Source organism: Pseudopodoces humilis, chromosome 7 (genome assembly GCF_049639895.1).
Source record: "Pseudopodoces humilis isolate 2021_Gansu_Grassland_sample_001 chromosome 7, ASM4963989v1, whole genome shotgun sequence".
NCBI lineage: Eukaryota > Metazoa > Chordata > Aves > Passeriformes > Paridae > Pseudopodoces > Pseudopodoces humilis.
The window spans coordinates 52,589,615-52,603,607 of NC_142206.1; the positions used below are offsets into that span (position 1 = coordinate 52,589,615).

Genomic DNA, 13,993 nt, shown 5'->3' on the forward strand with positions numbered 1-13,993 from the left:
GAATAGCACTTGAGGAGGGGCTACAAGAGGCCCAAAGTACTCTGGTTGGGCCACCTTTCCAAGAATAACTGGGACAATACCCTGACCCAGTGTGGCCTCAAGCTCTTGGTGTGACTGTTGGCATCCTGGGGTGGGTGAATCCTTCTGTGGATCAGAGGCACAGGATTGTCTGTGCTGACCTGTAAAGCAAAAATAGCCATGTTTCTTTTACTTCTAAGTATTTTTAGGTGGAGGAGTGGCTTGAAAGTTCAATTAACCTCTCATTTGTGCTGGTTTTCCATAAAGCCCTGTGAAGAGCCTGGCTTGTTAATGCAATGAGCAGGCCAGGTCTTGCGCTGATCCTCCCATCCTGGATTTGGAGTCAGGTTGCCAAGGAAAATCAACCCCTTGGGAAGTTGGGTAGCTTTCATAGCAGTTAGCAATGCCTCTTGGCTTTTTGTGTCTTCCCGGGAAGCTTCTCTTGTGGCTCGGTCCTGTGTGTAAGGATTCGCGCTGAAATAGCTGCTGGGAAAAAGGGCTGCTCCAGCCTCCCTCAAGCTGTGCGGGTGCCTGTGTCCCAGGATTGAGGCAGGACCACCACCTCCCAGCTGTGCTACCCCTCCTTTGGAAGGGATGAGCTGCTGTCTGGATAGTTCACAGGTCCTGCAAGATGCTTTGAAATCTAAGGGCGATAATTGATCCCTCTCTCCTCAGCGGATGTGGGTGTGGGAGCGATGCAGCGAGCCGGCTGGGAGGCTGGAGCAGCTTGGAGCCATCGCTTTGTTCCCATCGTTTGAACCCACCAGCCCGACTAAACACTTGGAGTGTTTCCCTCTCACAAAGCACCTGCATTTTAGAGTTCGGTAACTGCCAATTTAAAATCCTCCCTCTCTCCCGGTAGGAGGGATATCTCCTGTGGCTTTTTCATCCGAAATGCAGCAGCCTTTGATAACCCAGGCTCCAGCCCTGAGTGTGGAGGGGAACCAAACGCTGTGTGGCATGTCCTGGCCTTGTCCTGTGGGATGGCTAGGAGCTGCACCATGGCTCCGTTGCTTTTCCCGGGAGTGATCACTTGGCTCTGGTGTTTCTCACTGCACGGCCGGGTGTTTGATCCCCCCGAGCTGCGGCTGCTGTTGGCTCCGGCTGTTTTCAGGGAGCGGCTCCGCATGCGAGGGAGGAGCCTGGTTGGGAGCTATCTGCTGGATTTGGAGTTTCTATTTTTTTTTTTCCTCCCCCCCTTAATTTCCCCAGTCATTGTGGCGGCTGCTGAAGGCTTTTTGTGACTCCGGCTCCACTAGAGGGCAATGTGATCTGGCGTGGGGACGGGAGCGAGCCGGCCGGGGAATGGGATGGTGGCGGGCACTGGCCCGGCCTGGGCTGAGCCGAGGGCTCGGCTCACCCCTGAACGAGACCCCAGGGCTGGGGCGAGAGCATCTCCTGTTCGCTGCCCACACAGTGCACAGGCAGGACGGGACTGGACTGTCAGTGAATGCCATCGAAAAGTGAATGTCATAAAGCCCCGGGGACTCCCGAGCATTGCTGAGATGGCAAAGCAAAGGCGTGGGTGGGGGATGGATGACACGTACAAGCACGTTCCTACTGAGAGCAGAGGAGCCTGCCCTGGACACATCTCCTTCCAGGAGATATCAAGGATGATTGCTCTGTGCTTTGGGCACAGTCCACTGTGGTGGGAGGTGAGGCTGTCTGTCTCAAACTGTTCTTTTGTCCTTCCCTGGGGTGGGGGGAGGTGGGTGCAGGGAGCCCTTTGTTTTCATAGGGTCTGGGAATTGCATTTTACTCAATACATTGAAGATAATAGGGGATCAGTTTCCTTTTCTGGTCTGGATAAAGTTTGTTATAACATCACATCACTCTCTTTTGAGATGGTGTATGATGCAGTGTGGCTTCTCCTGGGAGTCGTGAGTTTCTTTTTTTGTTGTTTTTTGACTCTGGCAGTTATCTGATTATCTGTGCTTCCTTGCATATGATCAGGCACAACAGAACAAGCAGGAGTGGACCCAGTCTGAAATGGAGGCAGGGGAAAGCTGCAGACCGGTGACCAGACTAAGTGTGGGGTAGAGGGCTGGGTGGGGAGGGGTGGGTGACAGGGTTCCTTCACTGAAGAAATGCTCCAGGCTTTGCCAATAGTGAGGCCAGTGTTGGCAAGCAGCTGTGGCATCTGGCCAGCAGCTATGAAGTGCCCACACCTTTGGATATGGATTGTTGGCTGCAAGCTGATTGTTCCCATGGCCCTGCCTCTGCAGAGGGTCATTCTCTTCCAGGCCAAATGCTGTCCCAGCTGTTACAGTGGCTGAACAACACATTCCTTGTCTTTAGGGAAGAAGAGAGGAAGATGACCTGAGGGAGTCTAGACCTAATCTAAATGCAGATTTGGGGTTTAAGGCCAAGTCTCCTTAGAAGGTCCAGGGGCATGTGCTTTGGCAGCAGACTAATGCTCTAACAGTGACTCTTGGCATTCTTGCTGCTCTGTCCACCCTGCTTTAGGCTGCCCATGCTGGGCTGGTTGTTGTGCCCAGGAAAAGCTGTGGAGCAGCATGAACCGTGCTGGAGGGGCTGTGGGACCCTACCACGGCTCTTGGTGGCCAAAAAGCTCTTGAGTCTAGGGTGGCCCTAGCTCTGCCCTAAGCTGCTTTCTGGAGTAGACACAGTCAGAAATAAGTTGCTCCCCGTGGGGGAGGCAACACCACAGCAGCCACCTGCCCTGCTGGAAATTGCACCCGTTAAATTTAACATGGAACTTGCTGCGAGGTGGCATATCAATAAAAACTGTGAATTGCTGACTTTGACACTCCCTTGCATGAAAACTGACCTTGGGAGACGATAAAATGCAGCTGTACTGAGGAGTGACCTAATGAAATTTGACTTTAGTTATTCTAAAGGCTTTCTTCAGTTTTTGGTAGGTGTTTTCACTGCATTAACACTGTTGTGGCTCTCCTCTCCTCTTGCCCAACACCTTGGGCCACAGGCATGTGCGACTTGGTGACCCTTTCCAGAAGGCTGTCAAGAAAGCAAAATTAATTCCAGCTCAGTACATTATGCCATTTTGTTTTTCTTCTGTGGTTTATTTTTCTTTAATTTCATCTGTTTCAAATTTGGTTACGCAGAAATTTCCACTTCAACCCAATCTGTGAGCTTTTGACAGACAGGCTTATTTAAGACCTACAGCTGGAAGAAGTAATTAAGGTTCCACTGAAAATGCAACTTCTTGACCTAAGGCAAAAGTACTAAATTTCAACTTAATTTTGCTTTATAATCTCAGGTTCAGCTTCATAGCTGTGTAACATTTTACTGCTGATGGTGGAAAACAGGGCTCTTGTATCCCCCTTTTGTTTTTGTAGTGGAAGCTCACAAAGGTATAAAGAGCCCCTGAAAACCCATTTTCCTCCCTTCACAAACTAAAGCCTATGATGGGGGCACATATTTTTTTTCTGTTTAGGGTGCTGCAAACAAGCACTTTTAAATGTTCACTTCCATTGTAGGACTGGTGGTGTGGTGGCCAGGGTTCATCCTTGTTTTACCAGGACTGGTATTAGTTATTTCATGATGCCTGGACCTGGTGTTGCTGAGCTGAACTTTGGAGCTTCCAGCCCTTAAGCCCTTCTGGGTGATGCCTGCCCCAGGTCAGCTCTGGCCCTTGGAGTTCTAAAAGTGCTACCAGCCCCTCACCCAAGACTGGGCGTCGGAATGGGAAGGGAAACTGTGCCTTGCCTTCATCTCCCCGAGAACAATTTCCATGCCAGAGGTGGGGGGAAGTTTAGGCCTGGCTCAGGGAGAGGATGTGTAAAACTCACACTACAGATGCCTGGAAATATGGCCAAATGGGAATATACCCAAACCTCTTAAAAATCAATAAAGCAGGAATGTAGTGTGGAATCTTTAGAAAATCAGATGCTCGCATTTTGTCACAGAAGAGCTTTCCACACTGTATTTTTATTAACTTGCAGGCATTCTTGAACAGCCTTCTCTTGTCTTACCTCCTTCCTCCCCCTCAACCTTTCTAAATGTTTTCCTGGAAAGAGTGAACAAGGAAATGGCTGATCCTCAATGGAAAACTAAAAGCCAACTGTTTTAGAATGAATTACAGGAACAAATCTTGTTCTGTTTTTCTGGGAAAACTTTACTTAGTTAACTCTCTTGGATGAATCACTGCTGTTAGCAGGAAAGCACTGCTGGTCTCATCTCTACTGCATCCTCTTGCACCTGTACCTCATCTCCAGAATATGTGCTGTTAATCTGGAGCCTGTCTGGAGCCTATTGCTGCCCTAGAATTCTCCCCTTTTGGCTGGACAGGGTTGCTGCTACTGTTTATTAACAAGCAGAGTTAAAATGTGCTGTTGCTTTTTGCTTCATGCCATGATGCAGCTTTGTCTGACCGCAGCATCAGGAGCTGGAGGAGAGGAGAGTCACAAGCTTGGTTTTCCAGTGCAGTGAATAGCTGCTTCTGGAGCCAGGATCAGTGCTGTCACAACCCCCTTGCTACAGAGCAGTGGTACAGCAGGAGCTCCTGCTGCACATCCACATGGGCTTAAAACATTCTGACAAGTTAACTGTATGGGCTGGCTTGATGCACAATCAGATAGAGTTTGTCAGGGCTGCTCCAGCCTCATGGTTCATTGGAGATTACCCGGCTTCCCACAGCTGGCACGGCCCTGGCACATAGCTCCCACCCAGCTGCAGCCCTCAGGGTAATCCAGGCCCCCTGTGCTGGTACCTCACTAGGACCAATTTTGGACTGTGGGGGACCTGCTGGTGTTCACACCTGGTGAGGGTGATGGCATGGCTGGAGTGAGCAAGGCCTGTTCCACCCTGAAGCTGGCAAATAAATTCTGCAAAGGAGCAATATTTTAGGTGGGCAGGGATGCAGATCCCAGGGGACTGCTGATGTTGCTGGGCTAACCCAGCCCAGACAAAGCTTTGCTGAGGCATGGATCACTGACCCTGACCTGGGGAGGAGCTGGTGTGGTCCTCAGCCTTCACAGACCCAGAGGCAGCTAAAGGGGTACAGCCCAAGCCTGGAGGATCTATCCCTGTAAGAGTCAGAAGTTCAGTATTTGTGAAGAGGAGATGGATTATGTTTGCTCAGTGGTCCCAGGGGAAGCTGTGTCCTGGGGAGTAGAGAGTGGGAGGCAAAGGGGAAAACAGAGAGCAGTTTAAAGGAGTCCTTCATTCATTGCCTGTGCTGTGAGGTCAGCAAGGAGGCTGTTTGGGAACTTGTGGCACTGCTGCTGCATTGTGGCATTTGCTAACACAGCTACTAAATCCAAGGGGGGGGGGAGAGAGAGAAAGAAAATTCAAAATAAACTGAAAGTTTTGGTTTAATATAAAATTAAATCTGTTAGGTAGAAAAAATGGGAATAACTTTATCCCTGTCAAAATACTTTTTGATACAGTTTTGTGTGCAGACTGCCTCATTTTCATTCGTTTTGCAATAAAAAGCACCCGACTTCTCACCGGGGCTGGCTCTGGCAATATCCCTCAGTGACGCATTTGCAGTTGGCAGGGGAAGGAGGGAGAAGGTTCATATGGGGTCAAACACATCCCAAACGGGTGTTCCTCCAAGCGGGAAGAGCTGCAGTGCAGAGATGCAGCTGCTGTGGCTCGTTGTCCTTGGAAAGGCCCTGCAGGGCTGGGGAGGGACAGTAGTGTTCCTGTGCCAGCTCTCATGTGTGTTCAGCAGAGCCCTCCTCTGGATTTTGGTCCCACTGGCTCCCTGTGGGCTCTCATGTGGTTTGAGGAGGGGCTGTGATGAGGTGGGGCAAATCTTTCTGCCAGGGCTTTTCTCTGTGGGCTTTGGGTGATGCTTGGGTAGAGCTGGTTGTGCATTACGTCTCAATACCCAGTTCCTCAGTTACCTCCTGTAAGAGTGATCCCTGCTCTTACCTACAGCCTTTAGGACTGCCTGGAAAGAGGCAAAATCTGGGTGTCATAAGCAGTGCTGGCCAAAACCCAGTATTTGTGTTCCCTTCCTGTGTCCTCAGGTGGATTATGTGCATGGGCCACACTGCTACTGCCAGGTAAGTGATGGCTCAATGTTTTCAACATTTAAAAAAAAATCTACTTTTCTTGTTCTAAATGATTTCCAAACAGGAGCTAGTTTTCTAGATGATTCCCCTTGTACTAGAGAGTTTATCTTCCCATATTCAGCACAAGATCTAGTCCAGTAGTAGGGCTTTGGTTGCTCTGGCAAGCAGTGATGATCAGGAGGAGGAATGACAGTGATGTTGAAACAAAATACACTGAGCTGGAGTGGTTTTCTTGCAGGCATTTTGTTTTCTGACAGCTGCAGAAATCTTTGCCTGAGGATCCTGTGCTGAGAAAAATACCCCTGGGAAAAGCAGTTCAAAGGCATTTTTGGGAGAGGAAACTTTGTTCCACTCTGGCTTTGACAAAAACACACACATAGACCAAAACCCCTGTGACCTCTCCCAGCAATGGGCTGGACTCCTCAGGAGCCACAAGCCCTCCTTTCTCCATTTCTTAACAAGAGCCATCCCAGATACCAAGGGTTTGGCATCTGAATCATACAATTTGTCAGTGACCTATGCTATTTGGAGACTTGGGAATGTGCCACCAGGATGCAGAGCAAGGCTCTGTTTATAAGTCACGCTGCTGCTGTAACATATGTCCTTGAGGGCAAGTCTCATGAGCATCGGCTCTGAGAAGAAATGCTCCTATGTGGCTCTGTTCCCCCTGACAGGGAGAGATGCACAGCCCTTCCTGGCAGCTGCTGTTGGTTGTGGTTTGGGACTGCCGTGGAGGAGTTTTCATGCGGAGCCAGGGGGAGGAAGGCACCCGGCCTGGCTGTGCTCGCAGAGCTGGCGTTGGCCTGACCTGCTGGTAATGATCTGACCTCCCTCTCTTAATTAAGAGAGTGAGCCCTGGTTGGGGTGATCATCATGGCAGTGACTCCTCGCTGGTGCTGAGCTGCACAGGGCAGCAGCGTGGGGAAGTAGACTGGGCAGCTTTCTGAGCAAGGATGTTTTAATAGGGGTTGTCAGAGCCCACACAGACCTCTGGATGCACTGAGTGGCCTCTTTATCCCAGGAGGGCATTAAAGGCAGCCCTAAAAGGGAAAATGCCAGGACAGGGGGGCTAGGAAGTCATAAAAAGAGAGGGAGGAGAAAGGGAGGCAGAGAAGATGTTTACCGAGGGCCTAATTAGCACAAGTGAAAAAATGATAATATGGTGAAGAGAGATTGGGAAGAAAGGGGAGAGCTGTGTGTATGTAGAGACCAGCTGGTGGAAAGAAACCAGATGAAAGGGAAGAAACCAAAAACAGGAGAGGAGCAGGGATGGGGAAACAGGAGGTGGGAGGCAGAGAAAGAAGGCAGGAGGATTAGTTATTTTGAGGTACTATTTCAGCAGAAGAAATTTAAGGTTAGGGGAAATAGCATCTGTGGAAAATGGAGACGTGAGTTGAACTGAGAGAGGAAAACCCGTGCTTTAATATTTCTCTTCTCCAGGAAGAGGAGAAAATGGTTTCAGGATAGCAGTGTGCTTGGTTACACTGAGAGGAAAATCTGGATAGAGCAAGAAAAGGACCAAGGTCCATAATGAACAGCAAAAGAACAAAGGAACAGAAGGAAGCTGTCAAGTAGTTGGGTGCAGAGAGAATGCAATTGGATTTTCTTTTCTCCACTAAGCAGGGTAAAAGTGGGCTCAGCTCTCCTTCTCTCTCTGAGTAACCCTGAGGGGCTGTTTTGCTGTTTTGCTGTTGATTATGCTTCTGTTGGGTTGCATCCATGCTGTGTACATGTGAGCAGAGCTTGTCCGTGGAGCTGTTTCCCATTTCCAGGCCTCTCCTGGGGGATTTTCCTGCAGGGCTGGCTATGGGCACTGGCTCTGCCTGGGTCTGCAGCCCCAGCAGAGGGCTCAGAAAGTCCTGTAGTGATGGGGTGCTCTCCCTTGACAGCTGTACCCCAAGGAAGCTAAACCTCAGCTGCAGCCTCTCTTGCTCCATCTCCAGCTTGTGCCAGGTGAGAACTCACTTGTCATTACTGAACAATAATCTTTTTCGCTCTCCCTTTGGAGCCACTGCTGTTGAACTATGCTGGTGTGCAGTGCTCAGGATGCTGAGCTCCTGTGTGCATCTGCCATGCCCAGACCACACAGCCAGGAAAGAGACACACACAAGGGAAAAGCCATGGAGACATGGCTGTCATGGGACCATCTCTGCTGTTGGGCAGAGCTACGACCAGGATGCAGGCAGGTTTCTCTTGTTAGTTTCTTTGTTTCTGCTATATCAACCCTCTATAATTCCAGTAACATGAGTGTAATCATGTCTAGAGGTCTCAGTTGCTCTTTTTCCCCAGTTTGTACAACAGTACTATAAGCAGAAGAACTTGGGTTTTATTCAAGAAACTGCCTGGGCAGTACAGGCTCTGCTCATACTTGATGGCTGGGCACATGTGAAACAGCACTTGTTGGCCTGGAAACTCAGTTGTAGGAATTCTTTGGGGTGTGTGGGTTTTTTGCAACTTCATGTTCTTGATGTTAATTTTTGACAGACCTGGTGAAAACGTTTAACAGCTTCCACATCACTTAAAACATCCCCCTGCCTCTCTTCCCCTTACTGTAATGGTTTTTTTAGGAAAATAGAATAACTACCCTTGTGATCTATCAGAGGTGCTCATGGAAAGGATCCTTCTGTGAAGCAGAAATAGTTTTGCATTTTAATTCACTTCTGGGCAGATTTTGGTTATGTGTGAGGTTTGCACCCAGCAGAGAGGAGAAAATGTCTGTTAAACGGAAATCATTATCAAAATAATGACACCATAATGCAGACCGAAATCCTGCTCCTTGTCATCACCCGAGTAATCATGTGGAATCAAATGCAAGTGCCACTCCTGTAGGAATCTCTAATCAGCTGTGGTGTGTGGTGTAAGTCAGGAGTGACTCCAAAAAGTCAAAGCATCACCTTTCTGTGTGTGTCCTGCAATGGGGCAGGCCCAGTATGTGCTGTGAGGTCAGGGATGTGAGCATGGTGTGGTCCCACACATACCAGCCCCCTGGGCAGGACTCCACAGCCAAAGAGGAATCACTTCTGGGTGGTGTCATGTTCCCCCCAGTTTGGGGGGACCCCCCCACCTTTGCAGCTGTCCTACAGCACAGGGGGTTGGTTTGCTGCCTATGCTGCTTGCCCTTGCAAAAATGAACCACTGTGCAAGCATGGCTTTGCCTTTGATGGGGCAAGGGAAAATCCAGGACTGGGCAAAACTGCAAGCAAGGTAATCCCAGGTGAGTGGAGTGAATCCTGTCTGAGGGCATAAGGGATGGCAGTGGCCATGGGAGTTAGGAGAAAACCCTCCTTCAATGGGCATCTCTTCAGTAATGTAACTGCACTTCAGACAAAAAGTATGTCTGATTTGGCAACAGATAAAGGCTAAGTGAAACTCTTCTTGTTTATTTTTCTTAGCTTTACAGCTCATAACTGGAGTGGCTGGGTTTCCTCCACAAAAAAATGCAAAAATGTAATGACATTGAAACAACTGAAAGGTAAAGCAAAGTATTTTCTCTGTTTTTCTAAAAATTTCAGACTTTCAAACTTCAAACTTTTCTTCTGTTTTTACTCAATTTTTTATGAATTAAAAACCTAAAAACCATAGTTCAGTACCATACCAAACCAAGCATTTCATTTCACATCAAACTGAAGTGCCAGTAGCAATAATAATCATATAAACAGCCATTTTACCCATTTTCATAATACAAAGAAATGGACTTGCTGAGGCTGGAGATCTTGTTTGGAATGGGAGACTGAGTGGGTGCTCTGGCGACAGCAGCAAGAACACAAGTGCAGGCAGTGGTCTGTCCCTTTCATTGACAGAGTAAAATCATACAGTCAAATCATACAGTCACAAGCTGTACAGACAGAGAGGCCCTTCTGGGTTGCAATAAGGAAACTACAGTCCCTCCTTTTCGGCCTTTAACAGCAGTTCAAGGCTCTGGATCACACTTCTCTCCTTCCAGTTATAGAAGGCCAAAGTGGTTTTGCTTGGTGAAAAAAAAAGCAAACCCAAAACCTCAGAAGAAAATATAGAACTCCCTCCCCCTGCTGAATTAGGTGTTTTTTATAGGATGACCTTCTGAGGGTAGCAAACGTCATGAGAGCCAGTGAGCACTGAGAGATCTGTATGTGATACATGATGAACTGAAACCATAGTAGGCAGGTTTGGGTGGTTTAACTGTTTCAGCAGGCAGATCCTGGGGGGTGGGAGGATGTGGGGATGTACTTACAGTCCTGCTGCCCTTATGGACTGAGCTGTGAGCAGAGTGAGGAGCAGGTGGGGCCCTGACCTCCGCTCCCCACGGGAATGAGCAGGGAGCAGGAGCAGTGCTTGCCTTGCCCTGGGTTCTGCCCATTGGCTTCACCCTTGATGGTTTTGTTTCCTGTGCCGTGGTGAACAGGTTCACAGGCAGCAATTCCTGTCAGGCATCAGTTGTGGACCACAATGTGAGTCAGATCAATAGTCTCACTGCTGTGACGTCCTTTTGGTTAGCAGGATGTCATATCAGCAGCCCTTGGCTGGAGACTGAGCCAGGCTCAGCCCCTCTTTGTAGTGACAAGGTTTTTTACAGCATCCTGTTACTGGTGACTTCTCCTTTGCATCAGACACAGACAACAGACTTGTTGGTTTTCCTCTGCTAGAGGAGAAGCAGCTAGAGATATCTCCCCTATGCAAACATGCACAGCCAGGTGAAGAGCACAGCTACCCATGGATGTCAGGCCCCCTCACAGGTCTCCAAAGATCTCTTGAGCATTCTGGTCATGGATCCTTGTAATAAAACCACACATGCTTCACTCTTCCCCTCCATCTTTAGAATGAAAAGAATTTGTGAAGGTAAAACCACATTACTTCCAAGTCCCCTTCTTGGTCCCATTTTGGTGCTGGAAGAGTGCTTCCCCATCTGTTTTATAACAAAAGGTTTAGGGACTGTGTTTAGCCTTTGACTATCCAGTTCCCTTTCTCCACTGCTTCAGACAGCGTCACTCCATGTGAAACTTGCAGGAGGTGACTTGGGCCAGCTCTGTGCTGCGGATCGTAGAGATGGTGCCTGGCAGCCTGCCTGCATGATGGTCAGGCAGGAACTTTCTCAAGCCCTGTATCAAGAAAAACGGATATATAGACTGTTCCTGGCCTTATAAGGGAAAAAAAAATATTTTCACTGTACTGCTTATTTTTATTGTTACCTTTGCAAGCACATGTGGCAGTATGACAGGACAGAGGCTGTGCCAGGAGGTGCAGATGTTACACTGCTCAACACAGTGAATCTTTCACCATTTTGGTCAAAAGCATTCTTAAAAGTGAGGAAAACCTTAGCATTGGCTTGAAGCACAAAGCATTTACATTGCACTTTGCCTCTGAGGCCAACTTAGATACCAGCTGCCCCCACAGCAGAAATGTGCTTGGGCTGCCCATTTCTGGCACAGCTGAGACCCTTGGCAGGGCAGGTGTCAGAGACCACCAGCTCCGCCCTTGCACTGCCCCCTTCTGCTACCAGAAGGTGCTGGCATGTCCTGATAATCCATTATTGTTTGATGCAATTGAGGAAAAATGCTGTATCTGTCTTCTGCTCATATAAACTCACTTTGGAGAAAAGTCTCTGCTCTCACAGCTTGAGGAGAACCTGTCCAGAGAGGTTAATGGCAGAAGATGTTTATACAGGAATGGAGCTTCCCAAGGATGGAGCTGGGTGGAGGAGAGGTCTCCTCTAGCTGTCACTTTACTTTCCTGTTTTTAAATGATTGTTCTCCGCCTTTTAAGAAGGCTGTGTGTTGGGTGGGAGCTTTGCCATTTGTGGTGGTGTGAAGTGAACAAACTGATGCCTCCAGCCCCACTCATGGAAGTCAGAAGCCCAATGTCTGCCATGGTTGGGTGGTCCTGTCTTCGTAAAACAGCCTCTAGCTGGAGGCCCCTTTAGTTTAACAATGGGAGGGGTGTACCAGCGATGAGGGAGACATGTCCTGCCTTCTGTGCTGCCCAGTGTGATAAGCACCCCACCAAAAGCCGTAGGACAGGTGGTGAGGTTACCCCACAGGCTCCTGAACCTTCTTCCCCACTCACAGCCACACAGAGGTTGCACCCAACCCTGTAGCAGCCTCCAAACCTCTTATGGGTCTCCAGTAGTGTCATGTCAACCTTCTACCCAGGAACTTGGATGGAAAAAGACGTGCTGGCCATCTTCTGGAGATATGGGCTGGAATGATGTTTTGTCTCCAGATGTCCAGCCTGATTTATGCATCAGCACACCTTCTTTCCCCATCCTGACAGCCAAGAGAAATTGTTCCACTGCTATTCTGTCGAAGTCACCTTGGAGGAGCGGGGACCTAAGCAGTTTCGGGGCACAATTACTTGTGTAAAGACACCAGCAATAGCTTGGAAGATAGATGTGAGCCAGTAGACTTGAGAGGTCATTCCTGCTGCCCATGGAAGTATTGATGGACCAGGGTTATTTGTACCAGTGAAGATTGCATTATAAAGGCAGTAGCAGATGGATGCTTAGCATAAAGGGTTACCCAGCGCTGCTGACCTGCACCACAGGCAGGCTTTCAGAGGGCTGGCATGGGGTGCCAGGCAGCTCCCAAATTATCTCAAGTGAAGCCATTATTCTAGATGGACTCTATTGTAAGATGTGGGGTTTGCTGTGTTAGTGGGAATACAATCAGAAATGCCTATATAGGAGACACAGCACACAAACAAAAGTAATTTTTCAGTTTTTCACAATTTGACTAATATTTCTGGGAAGATAAAAGGGTTCCTGATGGTGATGCTTATTTAAAATTTCTTCTAGGTAGCTGCATCCTGCCGTGTCCTGCCCTGACCCTCCATCGGTTTCAGCTGTCACCAGCTGTCCCTTGCCCTGCCTTGTGAGCTGTGTGAAACCAAACAAGAGTAAATACAGCATGAAAGTGTGAATGGCCTGTGCTGCAGACCACCCTCAGACTCCCTCCAAGAGCAGAAGCCTGGAGTCAGCAGCTCTGGAGACCTGTGCCAGCTCTGGGAGGGACGACCTGCTCCACACACCTGCAAAATCCTTGCATGGCTGGGGGGACCAGGATCTCTAAAGCAGCCGGTGTGGAGTGGGGCAGAGAAAGGCCAGTCCTCCAAGGTCTCTGTAGTTTTCAAATGGATAGACTTGGACTTCAAGGCAAGCAGTGCTCACTGAGCACCCTGCCTTCCTCTTCCCAGGGGAGCATAGGAATGGGGATGATCTTCCTCAGCTTTCTCCTGTGATGCCTCAGAAGGTCTGTTGATGCTGCTCCAAGTCTGGGTCTGGCTGACTGCAAAAAGTTCTTGTTCCCTTGGCTTTGTTTCCTCTTTGGTTTCCCCTCTTATTTCTTTTTCATCCTGGGTAATGCAAGCATTTGATTCTCCAGCAAATATAGACTTTAGGCAATTTAACGTAACCATGGCTCTCCTGCAGTTGGAAGAGGCCAGTAGAAGGACTATGATGAACTGCAGTGACTTGGAGGGCCTTTATTATCTGTGTTCACCAACACTGGACCTGGCAGCTTGCAGGCAGTGAGAGCAGTCACATATCCTCCTGCCTACTGCCACCGACTCTCACTCCCTGTGCTCATGCTGCCTCCTGCTCTGTCAGAGACATAGTCTCTGTGTATGAATGTGTGTGTATGTGTATATATATATATATATATATCATAATGTGTGGCAGAAGTAAGATTTGGTTTACCTCTGGGTATCCATGGTTTTTCTGGCACTGTGATCACTTGACCTCTCCCAGCTCTGCAAGGAGAGGAAGCTGACTGAACATTTATTACATTTCCAGATTACATATGCCCATCTACAGCATATGTTTACAAGGAATTTATAGACCCCTATAAAGGGGCTAACAGGCATTATATTTAATTAATGTGGCAGAAATTATATCATTGTAATAACTGCCTGGCCTTTAGAGGTAAAACTTAGTGCCAGGGATTCCCAGATGAATCATCTCTGATAAGAACCAGAAATGACATAGGCCATATATTGTATGG

At 48.5% G+C, this 13,993-nt stretch overlaps 1 protein-coding gene across 1 annotated transcript in view; it reads left to right on the forward strand.

Moving 5' to 3' along the window:
* Positions 1-13,993, forward strand: part of LOC148184034 (uncharacterized) — a 44,053-nt gene that overhangs the window by 23,439 nt on the left and 6,621 nt on the right. The window contains exon 2 of the transcript XR_015772956.1: positions 12,790-13,243. The gene's annotated coding sequence lies outside the window, so the exon portion shown is untranslated. The remainder of the gene's footprint in view (positions 1-12,789; positions 13,244-13,993) is intronic.